Here is a 12,255-nt window from a genome sequence, read left to right as displayed (position 1 = left end):
GTTGGTGTTAGAACAAGTCACTGTGCCATTCTCCAGATGAAAATTATTATTTAAGGACAAAAGCCTAGTACTTATCATGAAACCTGAAGACACAGACTAGTTCTTAGGCAGAAAAGCCTTGTCATTGAACTGGTGTTTATGTGAGCAGTCACATATTAGTGTTGCTGCTTTCAGGGGCTTTTCATCAGTCTTTATTATTACAGACCTATTGAGCTGTTCCTCAGTTGCTGGGAATCAGCAGAACTCTCCTGAAATTAATGGTGCTACGTAGTTTTACATCAGCTGAGGATCTGGCTCTAAATTTCTGGTTGTTGATAATTATTCAGCTGAACTCTTCCAGTGCAAGCCAAACCTTCTGAGAAGGATCTGCCCTACAGGCCCAAGACTGAACCCTTGGTCTGTGTCTCCTCAGTCCCCAGCCTGGAAGGCCAAGTGGGTGACAGATTAATTTAATTAAACAGTTTTCAGGTAATGATTTGACTCAGTAGTTTTTGCAATCTCTGCTGAGTTACCTGGAGCAGTGCAGGTGTGGGCTCAGGGATCTGGACAGGCTCCTGGCCCATGTTGTTAAAAGAGAGCAAAACACGTGAAATACTGGAAAATAAATGCCAATGAGAGGAAAATCTCTGTATCTTCTGTCTGTGTATTTACAGAAATGCAGGTGAGGTTGGGGTTTCTTTGTTTTGCCACTTGCCACAGCTGTCTCTCCTGTGGCTCCCACAACCTCACCATGGCTGATCCTGTCACCGTGCTGCTCCTCCTGCTCACTGCAGAGGGACAGACTTCAGCTCCTGCATTCAGCTCCCATAAAAACCATCAGCAGACAAAAGGGATCCAGAGGAGAGGTTTGGACAGAGCCATTCAGTGCAGAGACTGTTGAGTAAATGCTCCAGACAGCCCTAGAGCGTTGGAGGCACTCCTTCAGTGAGGGACAATGAGCACTCAGGGGTGGATACAATGCACATTGCCTGGGATGCTCCGCTTGCCATCCCCATCCTGCTGCTCCTGAGCAGAGCTGAAGGAGCAGTGCTGGGAGCACTGGCTCCATTTCTGCCTCATTGCTGTGCCCTGAGCAGGAGGAAATCTGCTTAAACCTGGGAATTAACTATGGTGTAAAACAGGAGTGAGCACAGCAGGCTCTTCCCCCAAATGTGAGCTCAAACTCACATTTCTGCCTCCCAAATACAGCAAATATTTCCTAATTATCCACATGGGATCCTGGCTCACCTGAGGCCCAGGTCTGCAGCCCTGTTTCTCCTCCCTGCCTGGATTCCAAGAGCAGGAGCAGTGGTGTGCCCCCCGCCCTCCCTTTATTTCTCCCACGGAATTGTTCCGGCGCTAGCTTGGTGTGTCAGCTTGTAAGTCTATAAAACAGTTTTCTACCAGCTGGAAATCCAACATGCTACATGAATACATAACAGTGCCTAACCAAGAAGGTTTGTAATTCAGTAATTAGCTGTAATTAATGAACACAAAGTGAAGACTCATTTACAGTTTAAATTATCACATTAGCTCCTGTCACCCTCTATGTACACAAAACAGCAGGAATTCAATTATTTTTATTCTTCAAAGCTAATTTAAAATTTAAGGAATGCCATTACATGAAATAATAGGTAGGAAATGTAATAGAAATCGCTGAGAACAGTTGGCCATCCTTAGAATGGGAGGAAAAAAATGCTATCAGTGATGATTTGGAAATGTTATTTCGTCTGTGAGCAGATGAAGGATTGAAATCTACACTCTTTTCAGTGTATTTAAAAGGAAAACGAGTTTGGTGGTTGCTAAGTCTTTGTGCAGGAAGAGCATAATTGTGCATTGTGCATAATTGTAGAAGCAGTTGATACTGATAATGCTGTTGATAGCAACACGATGACAGCATGGAAATGCTCACACCATTATCTTTAATGGGGCTGAGCCAACTGCAGCAGCACCGAGCCCCTGGAATCCTCACCAATCTTACTTGGGAAACTTCAGCCTAGCAGGCCTTAAGTAATTGTCACTTTGCAATCTGCCTCCAGTTCGTGTGTGTACGTAGGGCTGTGTAAAACACTTTCATTGTGCTTTTAAACCCACCACGATGCTGCTCTCTGCAGCTGCCACTGATTATTTTTTCCTTCAAACAGTTCAATAGCAAGAGAATTCCAAACTCATCTGACGCCACATATCTGCATTCCAGCCCTTCTTCTTTTTTTCCTTTCTTTTTTGTTCTTTATTTCTTCTTCAGCTCCCTTTTCATTTTAAATAGGCCACTGGAAGCTCCGGCGTCTAATTTTTCATAGGTGATCGACTGCTGAGTTGTGGGTTTATGTAGACAGAGGGAAGGTAGCGATAAGCCAAGAGAGAGGATTCTATTAGGGAAATGCAGCAGTAACTAATGAATCCTGCCAGTAATTGGGAAGGTGTAAGCCTCTGTAATATCCTAATGATAGTCATCCGTTGTGTGCATCCCCCGGCAGCGGCAGCGATCCCTCATCGGCTCCGTGATCTCAGACACTTAGCCATGCAAATCTTCCTGACAGGACTCTATGTCTTTGTCTCCCTAATTGGACAGTATAGAGTTGTTTATGGATATTGCAGACATTTAGACCTCAGTTGGAGGTTGTTCAAAAATCGTTAGCAAAGTTGCCTTAACAGCATTGTCAAATATTTATTCCCCTGTTTCAATATCTGTTTTTAACCCAGGCATGGTTGGAGAGACAATTAACATTTCGAAGATAGAGCGTCTCCTTCCAGCCTCTGGTTGAGATTTTTATTAAGCCATTTTCTTGCAGAAAGAGAGAACAACAACAACAACAAAAATCTACCAAAAGTCCTCATTTCTTAAGGATAAAAACGTGAGATTGTAGGGCAAATGTGCTGATTTTTAATACCATATCCATAGGAAATATTAGGAATGCTGACAAAGGCAGTTCCACTTATAAAAATTACAGGAAGCTTATGGGGCAAAAATTCCAGTTTAGTGTACACCAAAATAAATGGAGAATATTCCCATTCACTACACCACTTCAAGTGAGTGCAGATTCAGGGCCTGGCTCAGATATATTAGAAAAACCATGGTTTTTTCCTTGGTCAAGAGTTGAGGGGTTTAATTCTTGTCTCTAATCATCTTGTGGTAGTAGGTGAAAAGTAAGATATAATAAATACATCCAATGCTGTGCTTTACCAAAAGGAATTTTTTTTTCTCCTAAAAATTTGATACTGGGGGGATTTCACATTTTTGTGCATAACACATTTCTGGTAGAGGGTTTGGGGTTTTCTGAGCACGAGGCAAAGTCTTACAGGCACTTCCTGGGGCCACGAACACCAGGAGGAAATCTGAGTTTAGGAGAGCAGGCTGGGGATCAGAGGCTGGAGTAGCCATAAGTATTGGAATTTGTGAGGAAGATCAGCTGGATCAGGCAGCTGGATTTACAATCCCTGGGTTGGGTGCCATTTTCCTCAAGCTGTCCCACAAATCAAGGGGATTATTTGCCTCAATGAAAGCAATCAGATCCCTCCTTTTTGTAACTACTAAATTAATCCTACAAAGAGTTAACTCCATATGGACTTCCACTGCCATCTTGTCTCCCAAGGCTGCTTATTCTAAACTGCAGATATTTTATAAATATTAGATAGAAATATATATAAAACCAGAAAAAATTATATGCAAGAATTTGCCTAAAATAATCATTTGGCTTTTTTTTTTTTTTTGAGCCAAGTCTTTACACAAATAGAGGGTGTGAAAGCTTCTGTTCATGGGAATATTTCTAGGAACAATTTCTGAAAGTATTAATTTGCGCCTGTCTGGCAACTATCTTGAAAGCTGTTTGTAGTTTTGGAAATTATTCAGCCAGGGAGCAGTAGAAATGACACATTATATCGTTGATTAATGTAGTAAAAAGCAAATTACTGAAGGGGGAATAATCAAAGCTATAGTTGCAGCAAATAGTTCCCTTATCTGATTTCTCTCGGGTTAGCCCAAAGTTTTAGGTACTTCCCACAATCAGACCCAAAAGATAAAGAAAGAAATTAAAGGAGAACTATTTGTAAAACAAGGGAAGGAATAGAATTATTTTTTCTTTCTGTGAAATATTTCTGCATATTTGTTACAGTTCTTTAAGTAAGCTCCCGTTTTTTCAGCTTTTAGGTCTTTTTATACAAAATTCCCAGTTCCCCTAAAGCACTACTGACACCATCTGTAAACCCATCAGCTTTTCAGCCCTCTCCCTAAACTGCTGAGGAAAAAGTTGTGACTGCAGAAAAAATTCCATCCAGTGAAGGTCAGGGAAGGCAGAGAACTGCCTGGATACAGAGCTGAATTCATGGACTCCTGGAATCATTTTGGTTGGAAAAGAAATGAGCTTGGAGCCCTCAGAGCTTGGAGTTGAACCATTCCCTGTCACTGCCAAGGCCACCATGTCCCCAGGTGCCACATGCCCATGGCTGTTGAATCCCTGCAGGGATGGGAACTGCAACCCTGCCAGAGCTGAGCAACCCTTTGGGGACGAAATCTTTCCTAACATCCGACCTAAACCTCCCCTGGCACAGCTTGAGGCCATTCCTCTCCACCTTTCACTTGTTCCTTCCCCAGTTCCTGACCCATCCAAGCTCAGGATTTGCATCCCTGAGCTCACTGGGGGGACAGGGCTGTAGGAAGGTTGTTCCACCTCTCAGATATCCCTTATTCTGAAGTGAATCCCTGTTTTCCAGATTTGATGGACCCCTGGCTGCAGGGAACATCCCAGTCTCATCCCATTAGAGCCACTCAGCCTCTGAGGTTTCCACTCCCACTGCTCCAAGATGGGCCAGCAGGACCAGGATCAGCCTCTCTTTTGCCTGTGGAAGCCATCCTAAGGGCAAACAGGCTCTGGATGTGCTTGCTAGAACCTTCTTCTCCAGAAAATGAACGTATTGGCATTTAGGGTATTTTTATAGACACACACTGAGGTATATATATATTTAAAATCCCAGCTTTACAAACTTATGTTGGTGCAGCAGCCCATGACACTGAATACAAGCTGCTGTGCAAAGCAATTGCCAAATGTTTACATAAACACATAAATAAGACAAATAAATTCATTTTCATTATTCATATTTTCTTCTCCTCCTTTTTATTTATGCCTTAGACAATGGCTCCTGTAAATATTCTGATTAAAAAAACGCCTGCAGTGGACAGAAAGATGATCAAAAAGCCCTGATAGAGAGCAATTCATGTTTCTTCTTTACAATCACTAACGAATCTTAACTTGAACCATGTTATGTTCCCAAGTGAGTGATAAGCAATGATTTATTATGAAGTGTCAGGAAATCAGAATGCCATACAGTGAGACATGAGCTAGTGGAAAATGTGTTCCCTGTTTCCCAGCCTCATTACTCAAAGATGCAGTGTCCCTTTCTCCAAGTCTAATTTACCTGGCTTTCCAAGGCACTCAGGAAAGGGCTCCAGGAGGGAAATACCCGATCCAGGCTGTGCCTCCACCTTCCAGCACCGCCCAAGAATGCCAAGTGACCGAGGAAAAGGGGCTGGAAACGCAGAGCTCTCGCTGTATCAAACCCTTCCAGCCCTAATGATGCTCCCCCAAAGCAATCGCTCAGGATTACAGCATCCTTTGCCTCATCAGTGCTGTCAGCGCCTGAAGAGGAAATAAAACAGGCGGCGCTGAGGAGACAAACGGATAAGTTTTCTTTATGTGTTAGAGTTTCTTCTACTCTCTAATGATTCCCTTCTCCCCATGATCCTAATTCAAGTAACTGGCATGTGATATATTTTGTAGACAAATCAGCAGCAGAAGAGCATGTGCAGCTCTGGCACCACGGAGCCCGTGATTTACTCGCAGCTCGCGCCCGTTTGCGGTTTAAGGTGGGAATTTGTGTTTTAAGAGCTTCCTCACAAAGAAAGGAGAAAGCAGCAGATCCCACACTAATTCACAGGAGCAGCTTCCTCTCCTACCCACTAATGCTCTCTGCAAAAAGGAACCCAAACAGGCAGAGTCTCAAAAATGTGACATTTTTCTGGATGTCTCTTTAAAGGCCCCAGTCCCGGAAGCATTTGGGCTCAGTCAGATGTGGAAGGAGGAAGGGAAAAGCAGGGCCTGAGTGTGGTTCTGTTCTGCAACAGCAGACATGGAAGTGGGAGCCTTCCCAGGGAGGTTTGGCTTGGATGGTCTGGGCACACCATGGAGCCATCAGAGGCACTGACACCTGAAATGATGAGTAATATCATCATGAGCATTAAAAATAATCAATGAGCAAAGATAATCATGAGCAATAAAAATAATGTTAGAAAGGCAAAGCCTTTATTTAAACAATAATTTAAAATAATATTTAAAATATTTAAATATAAAGTAATAAAAATACAAATATTTAAAATATTTTTAAAATAATCTTATTATCCAAAAGCACGGATTTAATCACAGCAGATTGGTTAAAAAGCCACCAACGGTAGCATTTTTTATTTCAAAACATGATCCCCTTCTACTGTGATAAAATGGGAGAGAAGGCCAACAAGTTAAACTGAACGGGATAAACTTAAGAACAAAGAATTTATGTCCTGCAAATTCTTTCACATAAAAAAAGAATCTCATATCTAGGCATGTTACAACTAGTTCAGTCTGTCTTAAGGCAATGGTAGCTGTTGTTTTCCCTTGCAGAAAACGTGGAAATCATCAGAAAAAAATTAACCAGAACTCATCCTTGTCTGAAAGGCTGAGAGACTCACGAATTTCAAAAATCTTTTTTTTTTTTTCCTCTATAGAAATGCTTTATAGAGAATCTTTGTGAAGTACAAACCAGAGAGTGGTTGTCTCCCAGCACTGACAATGTCTGCTGTTCCAGACGAGACGGTGTGTGATGTACCATCCTGAAATATTGTCAGCAAGCCTGCAAATATGAAGGCATTTTCATAGCAAGGCAGGGATGAAAGGGAAGAGCTTTGGGTTTGCTTTTTTGTTTTGCTTTGTTTCTTAGTCCTAATAAAATCTACCAGTGTGCTCTTAACTTCTCCCCTCCCGTTTTGTTCCGAGGAGAAAGGGAACATCATTCTCCTGTGAAAGTGTTCTGGGGAGAGGGAGGAGGTACAGATTCCCTGCTGGAGGGGTTTGCTGCAGCCAGGACGAGGTTTGTGTGATATTTAAGTAACTCAGAGTGCAGAGACAAATCAGCATCTCCCCACTGTCAAGTGGCCTTTGCTGCCTCACAGTGAGTTGAGATATTTCAGTGTCACAGCTCAGAGGTGGGGCTGAGGAAAAACCCACCCACAGCAGCCCCTGGTTTGGTGATTTAGAAATTCTCTTCAGGGTTTAAAAAATGTGGGGTTTAATCTCAGGGAGAATTACACTCCAATGAGCACAGGGAGGCAATTGTGGATTATGCAACAGTTGAGTGAATTCTTGCAGATGATTCAGCCTTTTTAAGCACCCAAATGAACTGAGGGATGCACCTTTGGGTGGCCCATGAGTTCCTCCTCACCTCCATCCCCGTGCACCTGGGTCTGGAACACACAGCCCTTGGCCAGATGGATGGTCCATAATTGCTTTGTCTTATGTGCTGTAAATTCACGTTTTGCAAGGTGTGTTCCAAAAAAAAAAAAGCTGTTTCTCGGCTGGGATCCTTACAGGTGGCACTTTAAAATGTAGCAAGCACCCAATCCTACAGAACCTGCTTGTCACAGAAAATGGCACAGTTTGCATGTGACCTGTAATGACAGTTGCTAGTTGAAAAGAAACCAGAAATTCAGCTTTATCTTCCACACTTTGGTTGCAGCTGCCATCAACTAAATCTCTCTCCAAGGGCAGATGGTGCCCTGTACAATGAACAATTTAATCTTTAGGAAACTTTGCCAAAAAATCCACTTTTTTTTTTCCCCCTCCAAGAATAGGCTGTCAATAACATGTGCTCTTAAATACATTGTGATTTGATGGCTATACTTTATTTATAGGAAGAAATAGAAGTTAAATGTTCCCTGTATTTTTTTTTTCCTCTTTCCAAGTCCGTGATTCTTCCAGACACACCTGGGGGACCAGGTGAATGTCACCCCTTCGTGCTCTGTGTCACTGTGTCACCTCATACTGGGCTCAGGGGTGAATTCCTGGCCTTTCTCTACACAGGTGGCACAAATTCCCCTCTTTCCAACAGCCCAGGATTCCATTGGGTCTCTCTGGAACTGCGGGGAGCTGCAGCCCCAGTTTTGTGTCTGACTCATCCACAGCTTCTCTGGGCCACCTGTGGCAGCACCTCCCCACCCTCACAGGGAAGAATATCCAGTCTAAATCTCCAATATCCAATCTAATCCTCCTCTCTGGCAGATGGAAGCCATTCCCCCTTGTCCTATCACTCCAGAAAATTGTCTCTTCCCATCTTTCTGTTTGGCTTCCTTCAGGACTGAGCTCCTTGTCCCTCCTGCACCATTGCTCAATCAGCTCCCTGCAAAACTCCAAACAATGGGGGAAAAGCATCATCCCAGGCAAGGTCTGAACTCTCCCACCTGGGTGTTACAGCAATTAACTCTGTGTTCAGGCAGACACACCCCAGAAAGAGCCGAGTTAGAGCCCACATTTCCTTCCTCTTGCCCCCCACTCCCACAAACTCAGATCTGAAACGTTTTCCACACTTCCCTCTGGGTGTGGCTGATGGTGAATGTACAGACTGGTGGCTGCTGCAGGGACCTGCTGGTGACACTGGTGGGCTGTGGGACCCTTCAGTGTGCAGGACATGAGGGATTGTCCCTGGTGGGCTGTGGGACCCTTCGGTGTGCAGGACATGAGGGATTGTCCCTGGTGGGCTGTGGGACCCTTCAGTGTGCAGGACATGAGGGATTGTCCCTGCATCACATGGAGCCTCTGCCTGCCTTTGACTGGGTGCTGCACCACAGCAAGGTGGGAACTGAAAGGTTTGGTTTTCCTGAGGGTTATTCCTACCTCTCCCAAAGTGTTTTCCCATCCTATTAGAGAGTGTTTGCTGAAGCAAATATGTTCTGTTTATTTATTTAATGTGCTGTTAAATGACCTTCTGGAAAGCTATTCCTGCCACGAGGCTTTAAAATGGATGGGCAGGCAGAACTCCAGGGAGCATGCTCCTCCCAATCAGGATGAATCATTCCAGTAGTTACTGTTTAGATTGATATAATTTTAGTTATAATTATGGGTAACGAGAAGGCGTTTAGAGCCTGTAACATTGTAATTCATGGCGAGAGGAGTCCTAAATGAAATAAAATATATCCAGATTTGCTGTTTCCCCCTTTCTAGGTACTGTGTATGTGGCATGGTTCTTTAAGGAACAGATTTTGTGCTGCTGCAAAAATCTAGCAAAAGTAGGTCAGAAATGACATCTAGAGATAACATGTTTGGTAACCACAAAGGGCCTGTCTGTGTCTTGCTATGTGGCCTTTAAAGAGTCCTGCAATTCATTGTGATAGGTACAGCTGCAGCCTGGAAAAGTTTTGATCCATAGGCTCCCATGGACTGTGGTGGGTGGATCACAGAGGAATATTGTCGTTTTTGTTATCCCAATGCATAAATAGGAGCTGGTAAAATGATATTAGCAAAGATATGGAAATACAGAGAAGACATTATAAATACATGAAGCTGCTGTCATCTGCCTGGCTCTGGAGTTCCATCCCACCTCAGCCTGGGCCACTGAGGAGGTGGCAGAACCCAAAAATCAAATGGTGACAGCAATCCCCAAGAAAAGGACTTCAGATGCTGAAAGGACCTCACAGCACCTTCCAGGATCTGAGAGGGCCTACAGGGAGGCTGGAAAGGTTCTTCAGCAGGAACTGGAGAGGCAGGACAAGGGAGAAGGGCTTCAAACTAAAAGGGGGGACATTTAGGTGAGATGTCAGGAAGAAATCCCTCCCTGTGAGGGTGGGCAGGCCCTGGCACAGGTGCCCAGAGCAGCTGTGGATCCCTGGCAGTGCCCAAGGCCAGGCTTGACAGGGATTGGAGCACCCTGGGACAGTGGAAGGTGTGGAAGGGTGGAACAAGATGAGCTTTAAGGTCCCTCCAACCCAAACCATTCTGGGATTCCATGACTTGAGAACCCTCCCATGATGGGCAACCCCCAGGAGGCCACATTGCGCCCTTGGTGTGGCCTTTGGCCAGGGAGAAAAGGGGACTCAGGAGAGAGCAGAGAGGCACTGGGGTGTGGCAAGTGAGCTGGGCACTGCTGTGAGAGCTGGGAGCCCAGCTCAGCTCTGGGAGCCCCAGGAGCCCAGCTCAGCTCTGGGAGCCCCAGGAGCCCAGCTCAGCTCTGGGAGCCCCAAGAGCCCAGCCCAGCTAGGCCCAGCTCAGCTCTGTGAGCCCCAGGAGCCCAACTCAGCTCTGTGAGCCCCAGGAGCCCAGCCCAGCTAGGCCCAACTCAGCTGTGGGAGCCCCAGGAGCCCAGCCCAGCCCGGCAGTGCCGCTGTCAGCGCCAGGCCTGGCGTGCCACGAGCTGCTGACACACACTTGACGGTTGTCTGGGGCTGCAGACGTGTTTGAGAGCTCCCATTTCCGAGGTTTCACAGCTGTGTTTTTCTGGCAGTGCTGGGATGAGCAGAGGGAAGCTGTGCCATGGACAAGGAGAGGGAAGGAGGCTGTGAGGAGGAATGTTGAGTCCTGACACATCCGCATTAAAATAGATACGGCTTTTTACATCTGTTGATGGCTCGATAATTAGTGTTAAATAAAAGCAAAGCTTCAGTATCTGCAACTGATATTTCACATATGCTGTACGAGACACCAGTATAATGAACACCCTCAGCCATGTTTTCAGAACAGGATTTAAATGATGGAGTTTTCTTTATGGCACAGGAGGAGCTACATTTCAGCAAATGCCCAGGAAGCACCAGACTCTGCCCATCACGAGCTGCTGGAATGTGCAGGCTGCTCTGCCCTGACTGCAGGTGACAAGCTCTCCACAAACTCCCTGAATCTCTTACAGACTTGATAATGAAATACATAAACTATGACCCTTATTGATCAGGGCTCACACTAATTAATTTCCCAAAGTCCTGTCCCAGCCTGCAGTAGTATCAATTAAATAAAAAAAAAAAAAAACAAAACCCACAAGGATGGAGACTTCAGTTGGCCAAAGGACCTTCGGGGTGAAGTACTTATCCTGTGGAAATCAATGCCAAGTCCCAATTGATTTGACTTGTGCACAGATGTTACCATTAGTCAGGCAGGTGGACACTGAGCCTCAAAAGTTTATTTGTTGCCAGAGGAGTTTCTCATGGACCTTCCCTCTGACCAATGTGCCTCTGAAGTGTCTGCCCAGGGCTAACAGCGTCCTCAGTGTTGTTCTGTGGCAGGGAAGTGACCAGGGCTATGCTGATTCAAAAGTCTCAGGGTTTTCCTCACAATGGCACAAAAAGAAAAGGAGGCAGGAGTTTGGCTTTTCATTTTTCCAAACCAAGCTTTTATAAATATTTCCCACTGGCAGGCAACCAGTGCTCTGAAGTCACTTCAAGACTCCTTCCCAGATTTAGCACTTTCAGTGACACTAATTTGGCTTAATTATTCTAACGATGTTCTGGAGGCAGGGTTGACCTAGTGAGGGGTCACCACTCCTGCTCTCTCTGGGTCACCAGTGTCCCTCCCCACAGCCACAGTGCCTGTGTCCCACCTCCATGAGGGACACAGATGCTGCAGGGCCTGGTATGACCCAAGGCAGGACTCAGCTGGGATGTCACAGGGAGTTTTCCATCCTGGAGGCCTCTGGGAAGGGTAAAGCCCAGTGCCTCTTCCAACCCCAGTCTCCCTTGGATCGTTTGCAGAGGTGATCCCACAGTGAGAATTTGGCTGCAGCATTGCTGTGTGTCAGCCCCAAGCCCTACAATAGCAATGCTTCTGGATTTCTTTAAGATTTGAGCACGGTGTAAACTGGCACAGCTCTGCCCTTTTGCAGTGAAAAATAATAGCTTTGCAAAGTGAGAATTGCTCTGGATTGTTACCTCTGAAACCTAAAGGCAACATCTTAAAGTGTCAACATGGATTGCTTTTAATATCTTTTAAGTGGGAATAATGATCCAAGGTATTCACCACAATTTCAGACTGACTTCCATGCATCCTCAGTTGCCAAAAGTCTCTACATTCAGCTGCCAAAACCTCCTCTTCCCTTCCAACAGTTTCTCCACAGCAGGTCTGGGTTGCCAATGCAAAACTCAGCATCACTGTGAAAACTGAAAAGGTGAAGATATTGTAAACCAAACCAAATTATAAACTAACTAGCATGAAGTCAATGGACTTTTTTGTTTTCATGTGGAATTTTTTGAAAAGCTGAGTTTATTTTACTTTAAAT

The 12,255-nt window shown here is 44.9% G+C and overlaps 1 protein-coding gene across 2 annotated transcripts in view; it reads left to right on the top strand.

The window, feature by feature from the left end:
• Nucleotides 1-12,255, top strand: part of TSHZ2 (teashirt zinc finger homeobox 2) — a 213,203-nt gene that overhangs the window by 191,149 nt on the left and 9,799 nt on the right. The window lies entirely within an intron of this gene.

Source organism: Agelaius phoeniceus, chromosome 17 (assembly GCF_051311805.1).
Source record: "Agelaius phoeniceus isolate bAgePho1 chromosome 17, bAgePho1.hap1, whole genome shotgun sequence".
NCBI lineage: Eukaryota > Metazoa > Chordata > Aves > Passeriformes > Icteridae > Agelaius > Agelaius phoeniceus.
Note: the sequence above shows the minus strand (reverse complement) of the source record. Positions and strands in the feature narration are given on the sequence as shown.